Source organism: Narcine bancroftii, chromosome 1 (genome assembly GCF_036971445.1).
Source record: "Narcine bancroftii isolate sNarBan1 chromosome 1, sNarBan1.hap1, whole genome shotgun sequence".
NCBI lineage: Eukaryota > Metazoa > Chordata > Chondrichthyes > Torpediniformes > Narcinidae > Narcine > Narcine bancroftii.
The window spans coordinates 226,623,721-226,645,169 of NC_091469.1; the positions used below are offsets into that span (position 1 = coordinate 226,623,721).

At 44.7% G+C, this 21,449-nt stretch overlaps 1 long non-coding RNA gene across 1 annotated transcript in view; it reads right to left on the bottom strand.

Moving 5' to 3' along the window:
- The window catches only part of LOC138749763 (uncharacterized), a 60,817-nt gene extending 42,648 nt beyond the window's left edge, over positions 1 to 18,169 (bottom strand). The window contains exon 1 of the long non-coding RNA XR_011348856.1: positions 18,010 to 18,169. This is a non-coding gene — a long non-coding RNA (uncharacterized lncRNA). The remainder of the gene's footprint in view (positions 1 to 18,009) is intronic.
- Positions 18,170 to 21,449: the final 3,280 nt, after the last annotated feature.

A 21,449-nucleotide genomic window follows, 5' to 3' on the forward strand; every position in this document is an offset into this window, starting at 1 on the left:
GCGCACCAGAAATGGATGCTGTGATACCTACTTAGGGTCTCCAGCACTTTTGTGTGCTGCACTAGATCCCAGTGTCTGCACATTTCTTGTTTACATCTAATAGCATTTTATGTTTTTTTAAAAACACACCAATATTCTGCAAAATCAAACATCACAAAAGTGGATCAGAGAAAAGGACTACTGCCAAGATTGTTCACTCCCTCTCTTGAACAGAGAGAATAATTTCTGCGGAACAAGGCTGAGGTAGTTCAGTAGTTATCCCATGTGCAAAATAACCTTGGCAGGAATTTTTCAAATATTATTCTCCAAGTGAAAAACTCTGATAAGCATATTACCATAAAGTAAGAACAAAGTTCATTTTTAAAGCTATTATAATTTCAGTCTTCTCAATACATGTGACTTAATTTTTGTTGAAACGTTTTAACAGATTTTCTCCAGTTAATACTCAAGGGAGTGAATTTGTTAATTCATTTTGATGATGTAGAAGAATGGAGATAAAGCAGAAAGTTATTTGAATGAGTATTGGCCTCAGAGTTAATTCTCACTTTTCTGAGACGTTTGAGAATGTAACAGCCATTAACTTCTCACCCTGAAAAATTGACCTCAGCAGACATATGTCCACTGAGATTCTTAAACACCCTTCCTTTTAGGAAAGAATTAACATGTATTTATTGCACAACTTTATTGGCAAGAGGATCACAGGGTCATGATACCTTCTCATCTACCAGACGGACATCTAAGTGCTGCTTGCTTTTTGGAACATCCATTCTTACATATTCATCATCACCATCTCAAGTCTCTGAGGTTTCAATGTCTGAGAAGTAAACTGCTTGGGACAAAGGTGATTCCTGCACCATTTAAGTCATGGGTCCTCTGGGGATTCTGTGTTCAGAAGCATCATTTCACTGTGATGAGATCAGGAAGTTAAGTATTATCCTCATCAAGCCGACTACAGGATTCTCAGGAAGAAATTTGGTGATGGATGACATTCTGTGATATATCTCAGAAGGAGCGTTTCATCCGATAGTGATTTGATGGTCCTGCTGCATCACTTTCTAACTTATAGATCCTCAACCAGAAGAGTGAGTAGACATTGATGCTGTAGGTGATGTTAAGAACATGGGGAAAAAATTGCTGGCAACATAACCCTCCTTTAGAACAGCTAGCTCATTTAGAAGAGTGTTTCAGATGTATATTCTCAGGTTTCCAAGACTAATGATCATGTGTAACATGTCCCTCACATCTTGTTCAAAAAGATTTAATACAGGTGTGGTAACCCATTCTATGTATATATTTATCTGTCTGGGCTTGCCCATCGGCTGACTGGACCTGTGGCTCCTCCCACAGACTCTTAAATAAAGGTGGTGTTAGGCGCTCATGGAGTATGGCCACTGTGGTCAGATTGCTGGCAGAACATAACAATGGCAGCTGCATTGTTGGTTGAGTAGCCTCTGTGTTCAGAAGGGCCCCCTCCAGTGTGTCTGCCAATTCAACTACCCTCCAGTGTGTCTGCCAATTCAACTACCCTCCATTGACTGAGCTCATCTTACTCTAGTAGTCTCCAGAGAATGTGATTGGACCTGATGCCTGTGACATGGGCATCTCTAATCAGGTCCTCCGTGTTCTCTGTGGCCGTCAAGGCCTTGCATTCACAGGCCCATCTGAGGGTTCATAGGGCCCAGAGGTACTCAGCGTTCAACTCCCTGGGTCATTGTTTTTGGGTCTTTAGAAGGTGTCTGATGTCATTTCTCCTCATTTCGGGACAGACGACCAGCATGGATGTGCCTTCATTCTATTGAGGATAAAAGCCTATCAGTTTTGCTCAACTTCAGTCTTTGGAGTCATTGATGGTGCATCAATTTTATTCACAACAGTCTTGGCATGGAGCAGATCCTGAAGCTGGAGATCAACCCTCAATTGCCCAAGACATCTACCAAGTTTGAACTCTGCTGCGATGTTCGTGCAGGCATCATCAGCCATCATTTAGTCAGAGAACGACAAACTACAGATACTACACTCCTGAGTCAGGCCCCTGGTGTATTCGATGATCAGGGATGCCATGTCATATCTGGAGGCAATGAAAGGACAGTACCTGAGAAAGGTCAACAAGGACTACATCAGACACCTTCTAAAGACCCAAAAGAAATGACCCAGGGAGTTGAATGCTAAGTACCTCCAGGCCCTATGAACCCTCGGACAGGCCTGAGAATGCAAGGCCTTGACAGACACAGAGGACATGGAGGACCTGATTAGAGATGCCCATGTCACAGGCATCAGGTCCAATCACATCCACTGGAGACTACTAGAGTTCAGTCAATGGAGGGTAGTTGAATTGGCAGACACACTGGAGGGGGCCCTTCTAAACACGGAGGCTACTCAACCAACAATGAAGCCACCACTGTTATGTTCTGCCAGCAATCTGACCACAATGCCCATACTCCATGAGTGCCCAACACCACTACTGCCATGCCTGGGCAACCACCTGAGGAAATGCTACCCAGCAAAAGACACAATTTGCTCCAGCTGTGGGAAGGAAGGGCATTATGCTAAGGTGTGCAGATCAAAACCACCCCTCCCTAAGTAGTGCCACGTGCAAGCTATGGGGCCCACCATGTTGGACACCGCCATCCCTGGGAACTAGCGGCGCCATGTGCGAGTCGTGGGGCTTCCATCTTGGGCATCATCTTCGAGATCCAGCAGCGACACATGTGGGCCATGGAAGCCTCCATCTTGGATCCAGCCATCTCCCAACTCAACATTCGAATGCTCTGACACAACAACAAGTAGCGATCCGGCACTGGCTTTCATCACACTTGACCAGGGCAGTCCCCATCAACTCGCCAGATCAATGATGGACACTCAGGTAAATGGCCATGTGACGAGTTACCTTTGCAATAGTGGAAGCACAGAGAGCTTCATTCACCCCGACAGGGTGCAGCACTACTCCCTTGTTGTAAGGCCAGTAAGTCAAGATGTGTCCAGGGTCTCAAGGTCTGTGGCTACTATATAGTGACTCTGACCATAAGGGGTAGAGACAACAAAGACTTTAAACTCCTGGTGATGCCTCAGCTCTGCTCTTCCGTGCTCTAGGACTGGAGTTTCAATGTCACCTTGAAAGCATGGCGATAGAGTACAATGGGCCCATCCACCCCTCACTGTCAGTAACCAGCAGTTTTTAAATCCACTGCACTCCACCTACCCTTCAGCCTCCTCCCCCTCCTCACATAGCCAATAACCTGATCGCCCATTGCACACGACCTGCAGACTCTCCACCCTCAAAATCATCCCTCCATTGCTGTTCGCCAACCTCAGCCCTGACTGTAAACCCATCGCCACCAAAATAGATGGTACAGTGCTGGGGACAGGGCCATTATTAGGGTAGAGGTGCAGCAACTACTCAACGAGGGAATCACCAGTCCGTGGAGAGCACATGTGGTGGGGGTGAGGAATGGAGAGAAAAACAGGATGGTAATTGGCTACGGACAGACCATTAATAGGTACACACAACAGGATACATACCCCTTCCCTGTTTATCCAATACAGTGAACCAAATCGCACAGTATCGGATCTTCTCTACCATCGACCTAAAATCGGCATACCATCAGCTCCCCATCTGCCTGGAGAACCACCAATATATTGGATTCAAGGCAGATGGCTGCCTCTATCATTTCCTGACAGTCACCTTCAGAGGTCTTGGTCTTCCAGCGGGAAATGGACAACATGGTAGAACAGTACAAGCTGAAGGTGACATTCCCGTATCTCGACAACATCACCATCTGCAATCACAGCCTGCAGAATCATGACACCAATATTTTAAAATTCTTCCATTCCGCCAAACCCCTTAACCTCATGTACAATAAGGCCAAGTGTGCATTTCACATAACCCACCTCGCCATCCTTGGCTGTGTCATTGAGAACGCAGTCATTGGTCCTGACTCTGACCGCATGCGCCCACTCTTTGAACTACCTCTCCCCCACAGTCACAAGGCCTTGTAAAGGTGTCTGGGCTTTTTCTCTTACTATGCCCAGTGGGTCCCCAACTGTGCTGACAAGGGGGTGACCTTGTTAGATCCACCTCTTTTCTCCTAGCAGCAGAAGCCCGTGCACAGATGCATCAAGCCAGACATTGCCAAGACTACGACTAATCCATCCCATTCCAGGTGGAGAGCAATGTGTCAGACTTAGCTCTGGCCAGCTCCCTTAATCAGGCAGACAGACCTATTGCTTTCTTCTCCTGTACCCTCCAGTGCTCTGAAATTCGACACTCCTCTGCTGAGAAGGAGACCCAAGATATTGTCGAAGCAGCATAGGACTGGAGACACTACCTGGCTGTAAAATAACTTACCTTGCTAACTGACCAATGTGCAGTTGCATTCATGTTCAATAATCAGCATGAGGTAAAATCAAGAATGACAAGATATTGCAGTGAAGAATTGAACTTTCCGCCTACGGTTATAATAATTTTACCGGCCTGGAAAATTCAATGATCCTCCAGATGCCCCATCCCAAGAAACCTGTGCCAGCACACAAATCGTCCACTTACAAGCCCTCCCCAATGATCTCTGCCACCCCGGATCACCAGGTTTTTCTACTTCATCAAAGCCTGCAATCTGCCTTATTCCATTGAGGAGATCAGGTCAATGACCAAAAACTGCCAGGTCTGTGCTGCATGCAAACCACACTTCTACCGGCCAGATAGAGCGCAGTTGATAAAGGCCACCCAACCCTTTGAACGCCTGAGTGTTGATTTCAAAGGGTCCACTCCCCTCCTCGGATGAGTACTTGCCATTTTCCATTCGCCACCCCCTGCCCCGACATGACAGCTGCCACAGTCATCAAGGGTCTACGCAGTTTTTTCACTTTGTCTGGCTTCTCCAGCAATATTCATACACCGGGGCTCTCATTCCTGAGTGATGAGCTGCACCAGAACCTGCTGGCCAGAGGCATCACCACAAGCAGGACCACCAGCTACAACCCCTGGGGGGATGGGGAGGTGGAAAGGGAGAGTGTTACAGTCTTGAAGGTCATTCTCCTAGTCCTGTGGTCTAGGGGCCTCCCGGTCTCCCGCTAGCAGAAGGTCTATCCTGAGGCGCTCCACTCCATCAGGTCCCTTGTATGTATGGCCACCAATGCCACACTATATGAACATATGTTTTCCTTTCCCAGAAAATCGGTGACAGGGACCACACTGCTGGCATGGCTGATGTTCCCAGGGCTGGTTCTACTCCAGAAACATGTGAGGAGTCACAAGTCTGACCCATTGGTTGAAAAAGTCCACCTTCTCCACACCAAACCCCAATACACCTATGTGGCATACTCCGATGGGCATGAGGACACTGTCTCAGTTCAGGATCTGTCATCCTCAGGAACTCTGGAGACCACCACCGATCACCCCACACCCCTCCTACCCCTTGCCACTCATGATGCACCATGGCCATGGCATATTACCTCACCCCCAACAGATGGCATGCCAGACTTGTCACCATGCACCCACCAGCTCAATGCCGATGACTGCATACAGGACTCCATCTCTACACTGCAGGCACAGTCGGTACTACAATAGTCACAGCAGAAAACCAAACTGCCCAAAATTTGTAATTGTATCACCGACACTTCACCCTGCTGGACTCTTTAAAAACAAGGGGTGAATGTGGTAAACCAGTGTCTGTATATTTAACTCGCTGACACACCCATTGGCCGACTGTACCTGTGGCTCCTTCCACAGACTACTGGACAGTTGACCAGCCTTCATTCTATTGCAAATAAAAGCCTATCAGTTTTTCTCAATTTAATTCTTTTGGAGTTACTGATGGTGCATCAACAGGCTTACTACATTATTGGCTGACCCAGTCTATGTATCACCCTGGTGTGGTGATACATTGTTGCTCACTCAATCAAAGGCATATCAGATCAGATACTCAGTTACCATTTATTTTCATGTAATAAAACAAAATGCAATATTACCTAAAATTGCCTTTATTCTGTCCTAAGGCAGACAAAGATTTGCCAAGGCATTGTCTGGTGCCCCTTACAGTTAGAGAAAGGGAAGCAAAAGAGAGCCCTCTCAATCACTGAGTGCCTGTGGATTTGCCTCCAGTGCTCCAGCAGCCTCAGCAGCTGCATAGGCAGCCGTTCAGTTCAAACCCTCAGCCAACTGAGCCCCATTTCAAACATTTGACATGATGAGGAGGCCTTCAGGGCCCAGGGCTCTTCGGGACCCCTTCTTGCCCTCAGCACCCTCTTGAATCCCAGTTCCGGTACCTGGTCGCCTGGTGTGACCCCATCACAAGTACCCCACTCCCTGTGTTGGCCCCTTGCCTGCAAGTCACCAACAGCTCGTTACCTTTATGCATCCTACATATACCCCTTGCAGGTCTTCTACTGATGACACCGTCCTTAGTGTTGTCTCCTCTGCTTCTCCTTCTCAACGAGGAGTTTACTCCACATTACTGCACCAGTCAGCTGCTGCCCCAGAGTCTGTAACCCCTCATGGCCACTGCTGAACACAGGCATAGCCATCTTGGGCCCAAACCCCGCAGTCGCAGAATTTTAATTAAGGCCTCTAGAAAGCAGTCGACAGTAAGCAGGGTTGGCACCAATGGGGGAATCCGAGGGCATTGCCCCTCCCAAGTGAGGGGGAATGCCCCCCCAATATGGTCGCAGCCATTGCTCGCTGTCAGACCCACCCTCCAACCCCTCTGGCGACACTAGCGTGCGTTATGCATCACTAGCGTCCATCAAGGGTCACTAGTGTCTAGTGACTCTTGACGCCATGAAAGCAGCGCTCTCGTCAACCCCACCCCCCACTGAGTGACTTATGAGCATGGCACCATGTCCCCCTCTAACGCGCTAATGCCCCCCTCAAACATTTGTTCTGGCACCAACCTTGCCAGTAGGTTGTAGTACACTTTGGGGGAGCACTGTGTCTCCACTCACTGCTCTCTGCAGCTCTGCACCAATGGCAGTGCTGCCATCACAGTAGCTTTGGCAATGCCACCATTGTTTTGCCATCCGTGCAACTCTGCAGATGCTAAGGCAATTTCTCAACTAACCTTCAGTCTCAAGGGTCAACATTGCTTAGGAAATCATAAGGGTTCCAAATGTAATATCTTCCTGAGAGATGGGAGCATGCTACATTTTTGTTGCAAGGAACTAATGTATGGAAGTGGAGAATAAATTAAAGGCTCGAGTACTCATTTGAGTGATATAACTATGTTGCCTTTGCCAAGGTGTTAGTCATGACTGAACCAAGCCATGAAAGACCCCAACAATGAAGACGCTGTTTAATCCGGTACCGCACGGATGGCAGTCTCTTCAATCTGAGGCGCCTGCAAGCTCACACCAAGACACAAGAGAAACTTGTCCGTGAACTACTCTTTGCAGATGATGCCGCTTTAGTTGCCCATTCAGAGCCAGCTCTTCAGCGCTTGACGTCCTGCTTTGCGGAAACTGCCAAAATGTTTGGCCTGGAAGTCAGCCTGAAGAAAACTGAGGTCCTCCATCAGCCAGCTCCCCACCATGACTACCAGCCCCCCCACATCTCCATCGGGCACACAAAACTCAAAACGTTCAACCAGTTTACCTATCTCGGCTGCACCATTTTATCAGATACAAGGATCGACAATGAGATAGACAACAGACTCGCCAAGGCAAATAGCGCCTTTGGAAGACTACACAAAAGAGTCTGGAAAAACAACCAACTGAAAAACCTCACAAAGATAAGCGTATACAGAGCCGTCGTCATACCCACACTCCTGTTCGGCTCCGAATCATGGGTCCTCTACCGGCACCACCTACGGCTCCTAGAACGCTTCCACCAGCGTTGTCTCCGCTCCATCCTCAACATCCATTGGAGCGCTTACACCCCTAACGTCGAAGTACTCGAGATGGCAGAGGTCGACAGCATCGAGTCCACGCTGCTGAAGATCCAGCTGCGCTGGATGGGTCACGTCTCCAGAATGGAGGAAAATCGCCTTCCCAAGATCGTGTTATATGGTGAGCTCTCCACTGGCCACCGTGACAGAGGTGCACCAAAGAAAAGGTACAAGGACTGCCTAAAGAAATCTCTTGGTGCCTGCCACATTGACCACCGCCAGTGGGCTGATAACGCCTCAAACCGTGCATCTTGGCGCCTCACAGTTTGGCGGGCAGCAACCTCCTTTGAAGAAGACCGACAAAAGGCAAAGGAGGAAAAACCCAACACCCAACCCCAACCAACCAATTTTCCCTTGCAACCGCTGCAATCGTGTCTGCCTGTCCCGCATCGGACTTGTCAGCCACAAACGAGCCTGCAGCTGACGTGGACTTTTTACCCCCTCCATAAATCTTCGTCCGCGAAGCCAAGCCAAAGAAAGGGTCATGACTGGTAGTTGCAGAAAATAAACGTAACAGTAGTTCTGAAATTAGCATAATTCTTTACCCTTATTTTTAGAGAACAGAGAGGTGAGCTCTTTAAAAAACAAATGTAGGTGATATCATAGGTGAAGGAGACAGTCATTCCTCAGTCCTGATTCGGAATTTCATCGACCAATCCTTTATTTATAGACCTCCAGATATGTTTTATCTCTTCCCACAACAGAAAATATTATTTCAATTTCATTTTGGCAAATTAGATATCAATCCTGTGAAACTGAATCTCCTTCTGGACCAGAGAAATTATAAGCTGTTAATTATCGAGTCGCAGATGTGTGAAACAAGTTCCCAATACTTCATTGAGTACAGATATTTTTTTAAAAACTGCTGGTTTCCTACCCGCCCCCCCCCCCCACCGAAGAATAAAGTGTTTAAGGGTAATGTCCAAAAATGCCTGCCTGCTTTTTGCTTGTACTTTGAAGAAGGGCTCAGGCCTGAAACTTCAGTAATATATCTTTACCTCCTACAGATGCTGAGAGACCAGCTGAGCTTCTCCAGCATTTCTGCATGTTTTTTTTAAACTGCATTCATAGCATCTGCAGACTTCTATGTGTCACTCCATAATACTCTTGTTGCCTTCGCTAATGGTAATAGTTTCTTATTTACCTGTGCCCGGAGACTCATTTGGTGCTAATTTGTCATGTTCTGGTCTTTGCAAATAGAGTCACATTCATTCGGCATGAAGCAGGCCCTTTGGCCCAACTCACCCCTGCCAACTAAATTATCGGCTTGAGCTAGTCCCACTTGCTTGCAATTCTCCCATTTCACTCTAAACCTTTCCAATAAATGTATGTGTCTTCACAGCTTCCTCTGGCAGCTCGTTCCATTTAATTTGTATGGTAAATGTTGCTCCTTAGATCTCTTTAATCATATAACCATATAACCATATAACCACTTACAGCACAGAACAGGCCAGTTCGGCCCTACTAGTCCATGCCGTAACAAATCCCCACCCTCCTAGTCCCACTGACCAGCACCTGGTCCATACCCCTCTAGTCCCCTCCTATCCATGTAACGATCCAGTCTTTCCTTAAATGTAACCAATGATCCCGCCTCAACCACGTCTGCCGGAAGCTCATTCCACATCCCTACCAACCTTTGCGTAAAGAAATTTCCCCTCATGTTCTCCTTATAATTTTCCCCCTTCAATCTTAAACCATGCCCTCTAGTTTGAATCTCCCCCACTCTTAATTGAAAAAGCCTATCCACATTTACTCTGTCTGTACCTTTTAAAATCTTAAACACCTCTATCAAGTCCCCCCTCAATCTTCTACGCTCCAGAGAAAAAAGCCTTAGTCTGCACAACCTTTTCCTGTAACTCAAACCTTGAAATCCTGTCAACATTCTCGTGAACCTTCTCTGTACTCTCTCTAGTTTGTTTATATCTTTCCTATTATTTGGTGACCAAAACTGTACACAGTACTTCAAATTTGGCCTCACCAATGCCTTGCACAATTTCATCATAACCTCCCTACTCTTGAATTCAATACTCCGATTTATGAAGGCCAACATTCCAAATGCCTTCTTCACCACACCATCTACCTGAGTGTCAGCCTTGAGGGTACTATTTACCATCACTCCTAAATCCCTTTGTTGCTCTGCACATCTCAATAGCTTACCATTTAATGCATATGACCTATTTAGATTTGCCTTTCCAAAATGTAACACCTCAAACTTATCTGTATTAAATTCCATCAGCCATTTCTCAGCCCACACTTCCAGCCTTCCTAAATCACCTTTTAATCTATGGTAATCTTCCTCACTGTCCACAACACCACCAATCTTTGTATCATCCACAAACTTGCTTATCCAATTCTCCACCCCTACTTCCAGATCGTTAGTATATATAACAAACAATAGTGGACCCAGGACCGATCCCTGAGGAACTCCACTAGTCACCGGCCTCCAATTAGACAAACATTTTTCTACCACTACTCTCTGACACCTCCCATCCAACCATTGCTGAATCCATTTCACTACCTCCTTATTTATACCTAATGCCTCCACCTTTTTTCCTAACCTCTTGTGGGGAACTTTGTCAAAAGCTTTACTAAAGTCTAAATAGACAACATCCACAGCTTTCCCTTCATCAACCTTTTTTGTAACCCCCTCGAAAAACTCAATCAGGTTTGTCAAGCATGATCTACCCCTGACAAAACCATGGTGATTACTCCCTATCAATCCCTGTACCTCCAAATATTTGTAAATACCATCCCTCAGAACACTTTCCATCAACTTACCCACCACAGACGTCAGACTCACGGGCCTATAATTCCCAGGTTTACATTTGGACCCTTTCTTAAACAGTGGAACCACATGTGCCACCCTCCAATCCTTTGGCACTACCCCCGTGACCAGTGACATCCTAAATATCTCTGTTAATGGCCCCACTCTCTGTCCACAAGCCTCCTTGAGTGTCCTTGGGAATATTTTGTCCGGTCCCGGAGATTTATCCACCTTTTTCTGTTTCAACACAGCCATCACTACCTCCTCGGTTATCCTTATATGCTTCATGATCTCCCCACTATTTTTCTTTACTTCAACTGGTTCAATATTTTTTTCCCTAGTGAATACCGAGGCAAAGAAATCATTCAAAATTTCCTCCATTTCCTCTGATTTCTCACTCAGCCTACCCTCGCTATCTACAAGGGGTCCAATTTTATCCCTCACTAATCTTTTACTTTTAATGTACCTATAGAAACCCTTTGGATTTATTTTTACTCTGTCTGCCAAAGCCTCTTCGTGCCTTTTTTTGTCCTTTCTAATTTCTTTCTTAAGATTCCTTCTACACTCCTTGTAGTCCTCCTTCAAACTCTCAGCTCCCTGCTCTTTATACCTCTTGTACACCTCCCTTTTTCTCCTAACCAAATTTCCAATATTCCTTGAAAACCAAGCCTCCCTATGACTTCCAGCCTTTCCTTTGATCCTCACTGGGACATATCTACTCTGTACCTGCAAAATTTCTTTTTTGAATATCCTCCATTTTTCATTTACATCCTTGCCTGAAAATATCCTGTCCCACTAAATACTCCCCAAATCCCTTCGAAATTTGCTCTTCTCCAATCCAGAACCTCAACTTTAGGCCCCTCCTTGATCTTCCCTAAAACTACCCGAAAACTAACAGAGTTATGATCACTAGACCCAATTTGTTCTTCATCATTAATGTCCGATGCCTGACCTAGCTCATTCCCTTACAGGAGATCTAGTATTACACCGTCCCGAGTCGGTTCTTCTACTAATTGAGTTAGAAAACAATCTTGAACACATTTAACGAATTCTAGCCCATGCAGCCCTCTAACTGTACGGGTATCCCAATCAATGTGAGGGAAGTTAAAATCTCCCGTGATCACTACCTTATGATTCTCACACATATACGTTATCTCCAAACAAATTTGTTCCTCTACTTTTCTTGGCCCATTTGGTGGTCTGTAATACACCCCTATTAGCACCCTCATGCCTCCTTCACCCCTCAATTCCACCCAAACAGTCTCACTGGACAATCCCTCCAGACCATCCTGCCACCTCACGGCAGTAATGCCCTTCTTAACGAGCAGAGCAACTCCTCCCCCTTTTTTACCCCCTGCTCTATCACATCTAAAACAAATGTATCCTGGAATATTAAGTTGCCAGTCCTGCCCCTCCTGTAGCCAGGTCTCACTAACTGCCACAATATCATCACCCCAAGTATCTGTTCATGCTCTAAGCTCATTTACCTTGTTCACTATGCTTCTTGCATTAAAATATATGCATTTCAGAGAATGACCCTCATCTATATTCTCTTTTCTACCTTTTACCCTATTTTTTGTTATCATTATTATTCCTATCTAGGTGACCATGCTCTCTTGACACTGCACTCACACTCTGTTCCCCACCCCCCTGCCAAACTATTTTAAACCTTCCCCCACAGCTCCAGCAAATCTGCTTGCCGGTACATTGGTACCTCTCAAGTTCAAGTGGAGTCCGTCCCTTTTGTACAGGTCCGATCTTCCCCAGAAGAGATCCCAATGATCCAGAAATCTTATCCCTTGCCCCCTGCACCATCTCTTTAGCCATGCATTCATCCTCCACATCCTCCTATTTCTACCCTCACTAGCGCGTGGCACCAGCAGCTATCCAGAGATTACTACCTTGGAGGTCCTGTTTTTTAACTTCCTACCTAATTCCACACAATCCTGTTTCAGGACCTCATCCCCACTTCTAACTAAGTCTTTAAATCTTTCCCTTTTCACCTTAAACATATGCCATCTACCCTTGGAAAACGACTATGAGTATTCACCTTGCCTACGGCCCTCATGATTTTATATACCTTTATGTAGTACCCCTTAGCTTCCTACACTCCAGGGAGAAAATTCCAAGCCTCTCTTTATAACTCAAGCCCACCAGTCATAGAGACATCCTCATTATTTTTTTCTGCACCCTTTTGACCTTAATTATATCTTTGCCATAGCTGGATAATCAGAACTACATGCAATTCGCCAAGTGTCACCAGCATCTTGCACAGCTATAACGTGATGTCATGACACCTGTACTCAGTGCCCTGTCTGATGAAGCCAAGCATTCCAAATACATTTTTTCTCCACCCTGTCCACGTATGTCACCATTTTCAGGAAGCTTTTTGAATATCTTTTGGATAAAGCATAACAAAAATCGAACTAACATCCTCGCTGCAAAACATGTTTGGTAATCTGGTTACAGGGCAAGTTACAAGAATTTTTGTTGCAGGGTGAATTTCCAAAGATCATGGATATCGATTTTTGCATTTGTCGAAGAGCTTCTGATGACATCAATATATTTATGCTATTTGAGACATGAGGGGAATGGGAGAAATGGCCTTGGGACCAGGGTCAGCTCATATATTGGGTGTGCTTCGGTGGAGTGGATGGAGACATTTGATGGATGGGGTAGAAGCCTTCTGGGTGCTAGGCTGGAATCCGCTCAGAAGGTGGAACTTGTTGTGGACTTCACAAAACATTTTAGTAAAGTTGGATGAGATCATCATAAAGTATATTAAATTTCATTTGCCTAGTTTTATGTACTGTAGTAACTTTTTACATTCATGCATTAGAGATGGCGGACTGGCAATCATGAAATTGGAGATCCAGGTCCTGTCCAAATTGAATTTCTTCCCTCAATTCTATGAGAATATAGTACAAAAATTCATTGTTGGAGAAATTCGATAGTACTGAAAAGCGGGCATGGAACTTGGAATACGCAAAATACCTATTTGAACCATTGAATGATGAAAGCAAAATATGTGTTCAGAGTTGATTAACATGATTATGGAGGGTGACTACCGTAAATAATCCTGCCACTTGCTACACTGCAGATTTGTGCATCTCATTACCTGGAGTGCCTGGACCTGGACCTGAATATTGGGGAAGGATACATAGCTGCAGATGATGCTGGAAGTCATTTCAAAGACATTTTAATACTGCAGCAAGAGATGTGTGATCAAAGACATATGCAATTCCTATGTTTGACAATGCTTAAAGCAAATTTTTGTCTGCTTTTACCCAAATGAAAATAATTTGAATTCAAATATTAAAATATTTGGACATATCTTTTTTTAATACTGTAAAGGAAATCCTTCATTCCCTCTGGATTATAAGTCACATCAGATGATTCAAGCAGGTAGCCTTCTTTCAAAAGTAAAACAAGTAAGTCTGCAGACACTGTGGTTGAAGTAAAAACACAAAATGCTGGAGAAACACAGCATGTCAAACAGTGTCCTTTATGTAACAAAAATAAAGATACATAACCAGCCTTTTGAGCTTGAGCCCATCATCAAACTACCTTTCAAAAATAAGCAGAGGAGCAATTTCATTGAATCACCTTTCACTTCAACTTAGATTGACAACTTTTCTTAACATCATTTTTCAAAGATTCATAATTAAGGAGATATAAAACAATAAATGGGATATAAACCAAGATAAACCTTAAACAGTTGGTTGTTTTTCCAGACTCTTTTGTGTAGTCTTCCAAAGGCGCTATTTGCCTTGGCGAGTCTGTTGTCTATCTCATTGTCGATCCTTGCATCTGATGAAATGGTGCAGCCGAGATAGGTAAACTGGTTGACCGTTTTGAGTTTTGTGTGCCCGATGGAGATGTGGGGGGGCTGGTAATCATGGTGGGGAGCTGGCTGATGGAGGACCTCAGTTTTCTTCAGGCTGACTTCCAGGCCAAACATTTTGGCAGTTTCCGCAAAGCAGGACGTCAAGCGCTGAAGAGCTGGCTCTGAATGGGCAACTAAAGCGGCATCGTCTGCAAAGAGTAGTTCACGGACAAGTTTCTCTTGTGATAAGCGTATACAGAGCCGTTGTCATACCCACACTCCTGTTCGGCTCCGAATCATGGGTCCTCTACCGGCACCACCTACGGCTCCTAGAACGCTTCCACCAGCGTTGTCTCCGCTCCATCCTCAACATCCATTGGAGCGCTTACATCCCTAACGTCGAAGTACTCGAGATGGCAGAGGTCGACAGCATCGAGTCCACGCTGCTGAAGATCCAGCTGCGCTGGATGGGTCACGTCTCCAGAATGGAGGACCATCGCCTTCCCAAGATCGTGTTCTATGGCGAGCTCTCCACTGGCCACCGTGACAGAGGTGCACCAAAGAAAAGGTACAAGGACTGCCTAAAGAAATCTCTTGGTGCCTGCCACATTGACCACCGCCAGTGGGCTGATATTGCCTCAAACCGTGCATCTTGGCGCCTCACAGTTTGGCGGGCAGCAACCTCCTTTGAAGAAGACCGCAGAGCCTACCTCACTAACAAAAGGCAAAGGAGGAAAAACCCAACACCCATCCCCAACCAACCAATTTTCCCCTGCAACCGCTGCAATCGTGTCTGCCTGTCCCGCATCGGACTTGTCAGCCACAAACGAGTCTGCAGCTGACGTGGACTTTTTACCCCCTCCATAAATCTTCGTCCGCAAAGCCAAGCCAAAGAAGAAAAAACCTTAAACAGTTAACACAGACATGTAAGTACTGCTTTTGAATGACGATGAAATATTTCCGAACAATTACATTTTGGTTTTATACGACATTGATACAGTATTACCTGTACATACACTGGTGGATTAACTATTAGGCTGAAGCCTCGGGGCCTGGAGGGTGAAGTGGCCCAAGCCCCGAGGCTTCAGCTTACTCAGTAAAGTGTAGCCTGGTCTTAGTTTATCATTTCACACTTACTGCGTGGGTGAAGCCAGTGACTGTGGAGTGTGGGCCAGAGTCGGTGATGCGCCATTACTGGAGTGACCCATGTGGTGGATTCTGCGAGCTGGCGGTGGCACCGTGGCGGCATTAAAATTTACAATGTGTGCAATCCTCCACCTTCCCACCACACTGTTAGATTTTTGATGTCCAATTCGGTCAGAGAGATGCTAAAAATCTAATAGTTTGGGGGTGGGAAGGTGGAAGATAATTGGGGGAGGGGGGGTGGAGGTTGAATCTTTCCTGTAATCTCCAATATAACATCAAAAAAGGAAGAGTTTAAGAGCCCTCCACAACGAGCATGACACAACCCGGGCCAGTGCACTAATTTAAGGTAATTGGCTTCAGAATTGCAAAGGGCCACTAAGGATTTTATTTACAAGTCATTGTGTTCCACACCACACTGCCTGAAAAATATATGGTTCTTTAGGAACACTTCAATGCAAGTAGGCTGAGTTTGAGTGTCCCAAGGATTGGTGGCGGGGGGAGGGGGGAGGAAGGGGACAACTTACCTTCATTCCCTAAACTTCTCTGCTGTCTCAGCCTATGTTTTGCCATGAAGACAGGAGTAAAGTCATTGCCTTTCAATGCAAACTGCACTCACTTTGCCATTTCCCGAAAGCCTCACTTCTCGGCGGTATCCCAATGCTTCATAAAATTAACCTTGTTCTTGCAAGTCTCCCAACTGAACAGAAATATATATCTGTGCATTTTTAGTGTGGTATTTATGATTTAATAAATCGCCAGCTCTCCAGTGCATGACATCCTGTTTTGCGGAAACTACCAAAATGTTTGGCCTGGAAGTCAGCCTGAAGAAAACTGAGGTCCTCAATCAGCCAGCTCCCCACCATGACCACCAGCCCCCCCACATCTCCATCAGGCACACAGAACTCAAAACGGTCAACCATTTTTCCTACCTTGGCTGCACCATTTCATCTGATGCAAGGATCGACAAAGAGATAGACAACAGACTCGCCAAGGCAAATAGTGCCTTTGGAAGACTACACAAAAGAGTCTGGAAAAACAACCACCTGAAGAAACACACAAGGATCAGCGTGTACAGAGCCGTTGTCATACCCACGCTCCTGTTCGGCTCCGAATCATGGGTCCTCTACCGGCATCACCTACAGCTCCTAGGACGCTTCCATCAGCACTGTCTCCGCTCCATCCTCAACATTCATTGGAATGACCTCATCACCAACATCGAAGTACTTGAACTGGCAGAGTCCACAAGCATCGAATCCATGCTGCTGAAGATCCAACTGCGCTGGGTAGGTCACGTCTCCAGAATGGAGGACCATCGCCTTCCCAATATCGTGTTCTATGGCGAGCTCTCCACTGGCTACCGAGACAGAGGTGCACCAAAGAAGAGGTACAAGGACTGCTTAAAGAAATCTCTTGGTGCCTGCCACATTGACCACCGCCAGTGGGCTGATATCACCTCAAACCGTGCATCTTGGCGTCTCACAGTTCGGCAGGCAACAACCTCCTTTGAAGAAGACCGCAGAGCCCACCTCACTGACAAAAGACAAAGGAGGAAAAACCCAACACCCAACCCCAACCAACCAATTTTCCCTTGCAACCGCTGAAACTGTGCCTGCCTGTCCCACATCGGACTTGTCAGTCACCAACGAGCCTGGAGTAGATGTGGACATACCCCTCCATAAATCTTCGTCTGCGAAGCCAAGCCAAAGAAGAAGAAGAAATCTGAATTGATCGACTGAGAAGCTTTCAATCATGTTGTTAAGGCAGGAGCAAAACAGATACTGGATAAAGCTTTCTCCTTTAAACAATGTAATTAAAGGAAAGGCAAGGACAGGGAATCATGCAGAAATAGAAATATACATTTAATAATAGATTATATAAAAGTAGATTGAATCTTAGAAATTCACCAATGTTTTTGGTCTCCAGTTATTTCTCGGAAGGCTCAGAGGATAAAATGCCAACATGATCGAACTGGTTACACAGGCGATCATCAACGTCGGAGCCCAGTGATGAGGTCCCTGCCAGTGGATGGCACCAAGGCATCAACCCCTCCCCTCCTCATGCACCCCTCTCCACTTGGGCTATTGCCATCCAGCCCATCAATTCTATCCTGCCATCGCTGAGCACAGCATACACATGCACCCTAAGTACATACCTTGCAGATAAATTTAGAATATGAGAGAGGAGGGCATCATCTGGGGGGTGGGGAGGGGGGGCAAGGTCAGGGAAGAGCCTTATTAAAGCTCAGCCTAAGGGCCAGGGTGGTAGCTAATCCACCACTGTGTACATATGGTTAAGTATAAATATACAGTGGACATTTTATTAATTGCCACAGCATCATCTTTTGTTTATATTTTAATTTAGTGCATGTCTAATTATAATTAACTAGCTTCAGTTCTTACCCAATCAGATCGCTGTTGCTCTTTCAGTGTTCTGCTTATATTTGTCCCAAAGAAGCAGGAAATTCATTTTTGGTTTCTTCAACTAAGCCCATGTTGTTCTTATTGATGTGGCCATTACTTCCAAACTTGTTGACTCCCCATCTCTTTTAATGTGTTTGAAAGGCAATCTAAAAAGTTTAAAAAAGCAAACACTACTGGAAATACTCAGGACCTCAGAGAGCATTTCTGGAGAGTTAATTTTTTTTTCAGGTCAAGTACTTAATCAAAACAAGGAAAAGTTAGAAATCATCGTGTTAATTTGCAGAGAATAGGGAAGAATTAAGAGAACAGAGGGGATGCCAATAATCAGTAGGGTCTGAGTGGTTGTGGTGCCATCACAGAGAGGTTGGAGAAGGCTTGGTAATTGCTGAACTCTCCATGAATGAAAGTGAAAAAGGAAGAATACAATCCCAGAACTGTGAGCTGCAGAATACAATTGGTTGAAATCTGAAGTGAGGCACCATTTTGCCAAGAGAAATAACATTAACATTTCAGGTTGAAGACCTTTCAGTAGTCTCGGATAGGTTGGTCACCAATAATTGTTGAATTCACACAGAGAGCTGTCTGAGTTTGAGATGCTTCTGGGGCCACATCTCTTTCTTCAATGAATGGTTATAGGTCCATTTTATTTCATCTGGAAAAACACTGACATAAGCAATGGCATCAACTGTAAGTAATTAATCTATTGTAATTCCTTAATTGGGCAACTCAAGGTTCAAATTTATTGCCAGACTACATACATCACATACAACCTTAAGGTTCTATTTCTGCAGGCCAGGCAGAATTTCTAATTACTGGTAACTGTAAACTATACTCAAAGAGGAAATAAAAACTGTAAACAAACTGACTGTGCAAATGTAGAAGTATAAATATTAAGTAATAAATAATAAGCAAAGTACAAGTACTTAAATGACTCTCTGAATGAGTTCTGTTGTGCAGGGGTCCACTAGGTGAAGAGTGGCAACTTTTCCTAAATTTGGAGGTCTGAGTCTTGTGGCACCTGTACTTCCTTTCTGATGGCAGCAGTGAGAACAGGTGATGTGGATCCTCTCCCACAGCAACATTCCACATAGATGTTCTGGATGGTGGGGAGAGCTTTGCCTGTATTGTACTGGGCTGAGTCCGCTACTTTTTCCAGGATTTTCCACTCAGAGCTATTGCTGTCCTCATACCAGGTCATGATACAGCCAGTCAGTACATTCAGTAGAGGTTTGCCACGGTTTTCAAAGGCATACTGAACCTTCGCAAACTCCTGAGGAAGTAGAGGCGTTGATGTGATGGGAGAATTGAAAACAGAGGAAAAAAACATGCTTTTGGTGGATAATGTAATATTCTGGTCATTAAATTTGGATGACAATGTGCAGCAAATTTAATTTTTAATTAAATGTTATCTGGGATTTTTACCTGAAATCCCAGTCCAATCTCACTGATTGCAGGCAATTCTTGTACTGTGCACAGAAGTTAGCATTAACAAAGTTCATCAGTCTTTGGGGCTTAATAGGCAATTACCACCTGCTTCTTTGGGACAAATATAATGGCACAATTTAAAAGGGCTGTTCGTTATTGTGACAGAGTATTTAGAGGTGGTTTGGGAGGAATTGTTAGAGCATCTTGCACAAACACATTTTTAAACACAGAATATTTGCAGGACTTTTCCAGAATGCTTTTTGCAGAAGGCAACAAAGTATTGACAGCAGCTTGCCTGGGAGATCATATGATCTTTACAGGGAGAAGAGAACTGTTTTGCTCTCAGAGAGGGAGGGTGTAAAACAGAGAGAGGAGTCACAGAAATTTTTTCCGGAAGGACAAAGCTGGCCAATTTTGGAAGGCTGTCTGGTCAAAGGAGAAGAAGGAATCAGTTGTGGATGTCCTGGAAAAGGAATCTCTCTCTGAAAACCAGCAAGAACCCTCCTGAGTGGTAACCATTTGCCTATTAAGCACCAAAGACTGATGAACTTTGTTAATGCTAACTTCTGTGCACAGTACAAGAATTGCCTGCAATCAGTGGGATGGGACTGTGATACAAAGAACTTTTCTAATCTTAAATATACATTACACACACCTGCGGTTAATATTAGAGGGGGGGGGATTAAGTAGTTAGGTAGGTTAAGTAAGTAGGTTAAGTAATAAGTTAAAGTTCAATTCTGTTTCCTTGTTCAAATATAATTTAAAATTATTTTTGTTTAAGAAGCCCTGTGTTGTGGAGCATATCAATTGCTGCTGCTTTTTGGGGTCCTCTGGACTCCATAATATTATGCCTTCCCTGATTAAAGTAAAGGACTTTATTTAATAAAACTAAGGATGCAAAGCATTATTCTATTATTTACACACACACACACACACACACACACACACACACACACACACACACACACACACACACACACACACACACACACACACACACACACACACACACACACACACACACACCTTTTCAGCTAGGACTTTTAGATTTTAGAGAATTTACTCAATGTTTACAACATTAAATGTCACCCCATGATTAAAACCAGAGGGAAAATTTTCATAGATGTTGGAACCCAAGGTGTTCACACTAGAAATGCTTACACTCAAACCATGGGATATGGAAATAGAGTGGGAAAGTGGATTGAATGTAGAAGATAAGACATGAATTTGTGAGTGGCTGAATGGCCTACTTCCGATGATTTTATGCTCTACTACGTCTCACATAGACAGGTTAAAAAAAATTGATGGTATATATGTTACTTTATATTTGCATGGAGAAATATTGCAGTAGCATTTTTGAAAATGTATCTACAATATGAATGTTTTAATTTTTATGTATTATTTTTTGACGATTTGAGGGTTGCTGGTATTTATTGTGCATTCTAATTACCAATGAGAATCTGGTGGTGAGCTGCCTTCTTGCACTATTGCAGTCCATGTGGTGAAGGTACTCCTCCATGCTTTTGATTTCCAGCATTTTGAGTTGGGAAGATAGTGGGTCAGGACATGTACATTGTGGGTGTTAACCTTCGCAGTAACTGCGCCAGTGGTGAAGGGTGCTTATTTCCACAAAGGATATGATGAGGTGAATGTCCTAATAAGTTTGCATCCAATGTTATGATGTTGACCCACCACAACATCCTATAAATCTAGACAGGTTTAGTGTAGATGCGGTACCAGTAAAATACTTTGTCATTGATGGTACTAAATTTTTGTTAAATGCTTTTGGGGCTGCACAAATCCAGAAAACAGTCATGCAAAGGTTTTGGGATGTCAAAATCTTCATCATTTGTTATGAAGTACCCATCTTCGGGCTTGCCCTTGTGGCCTAAGTACAGTCGGACTCTGGCTTTACCCTACCCTCAATTTGGTCTATGTGTCGTCTGAGTCCAGCGTGCTCGTTGAATGAAGTGATAGGAGAAGGTATTCGGTTT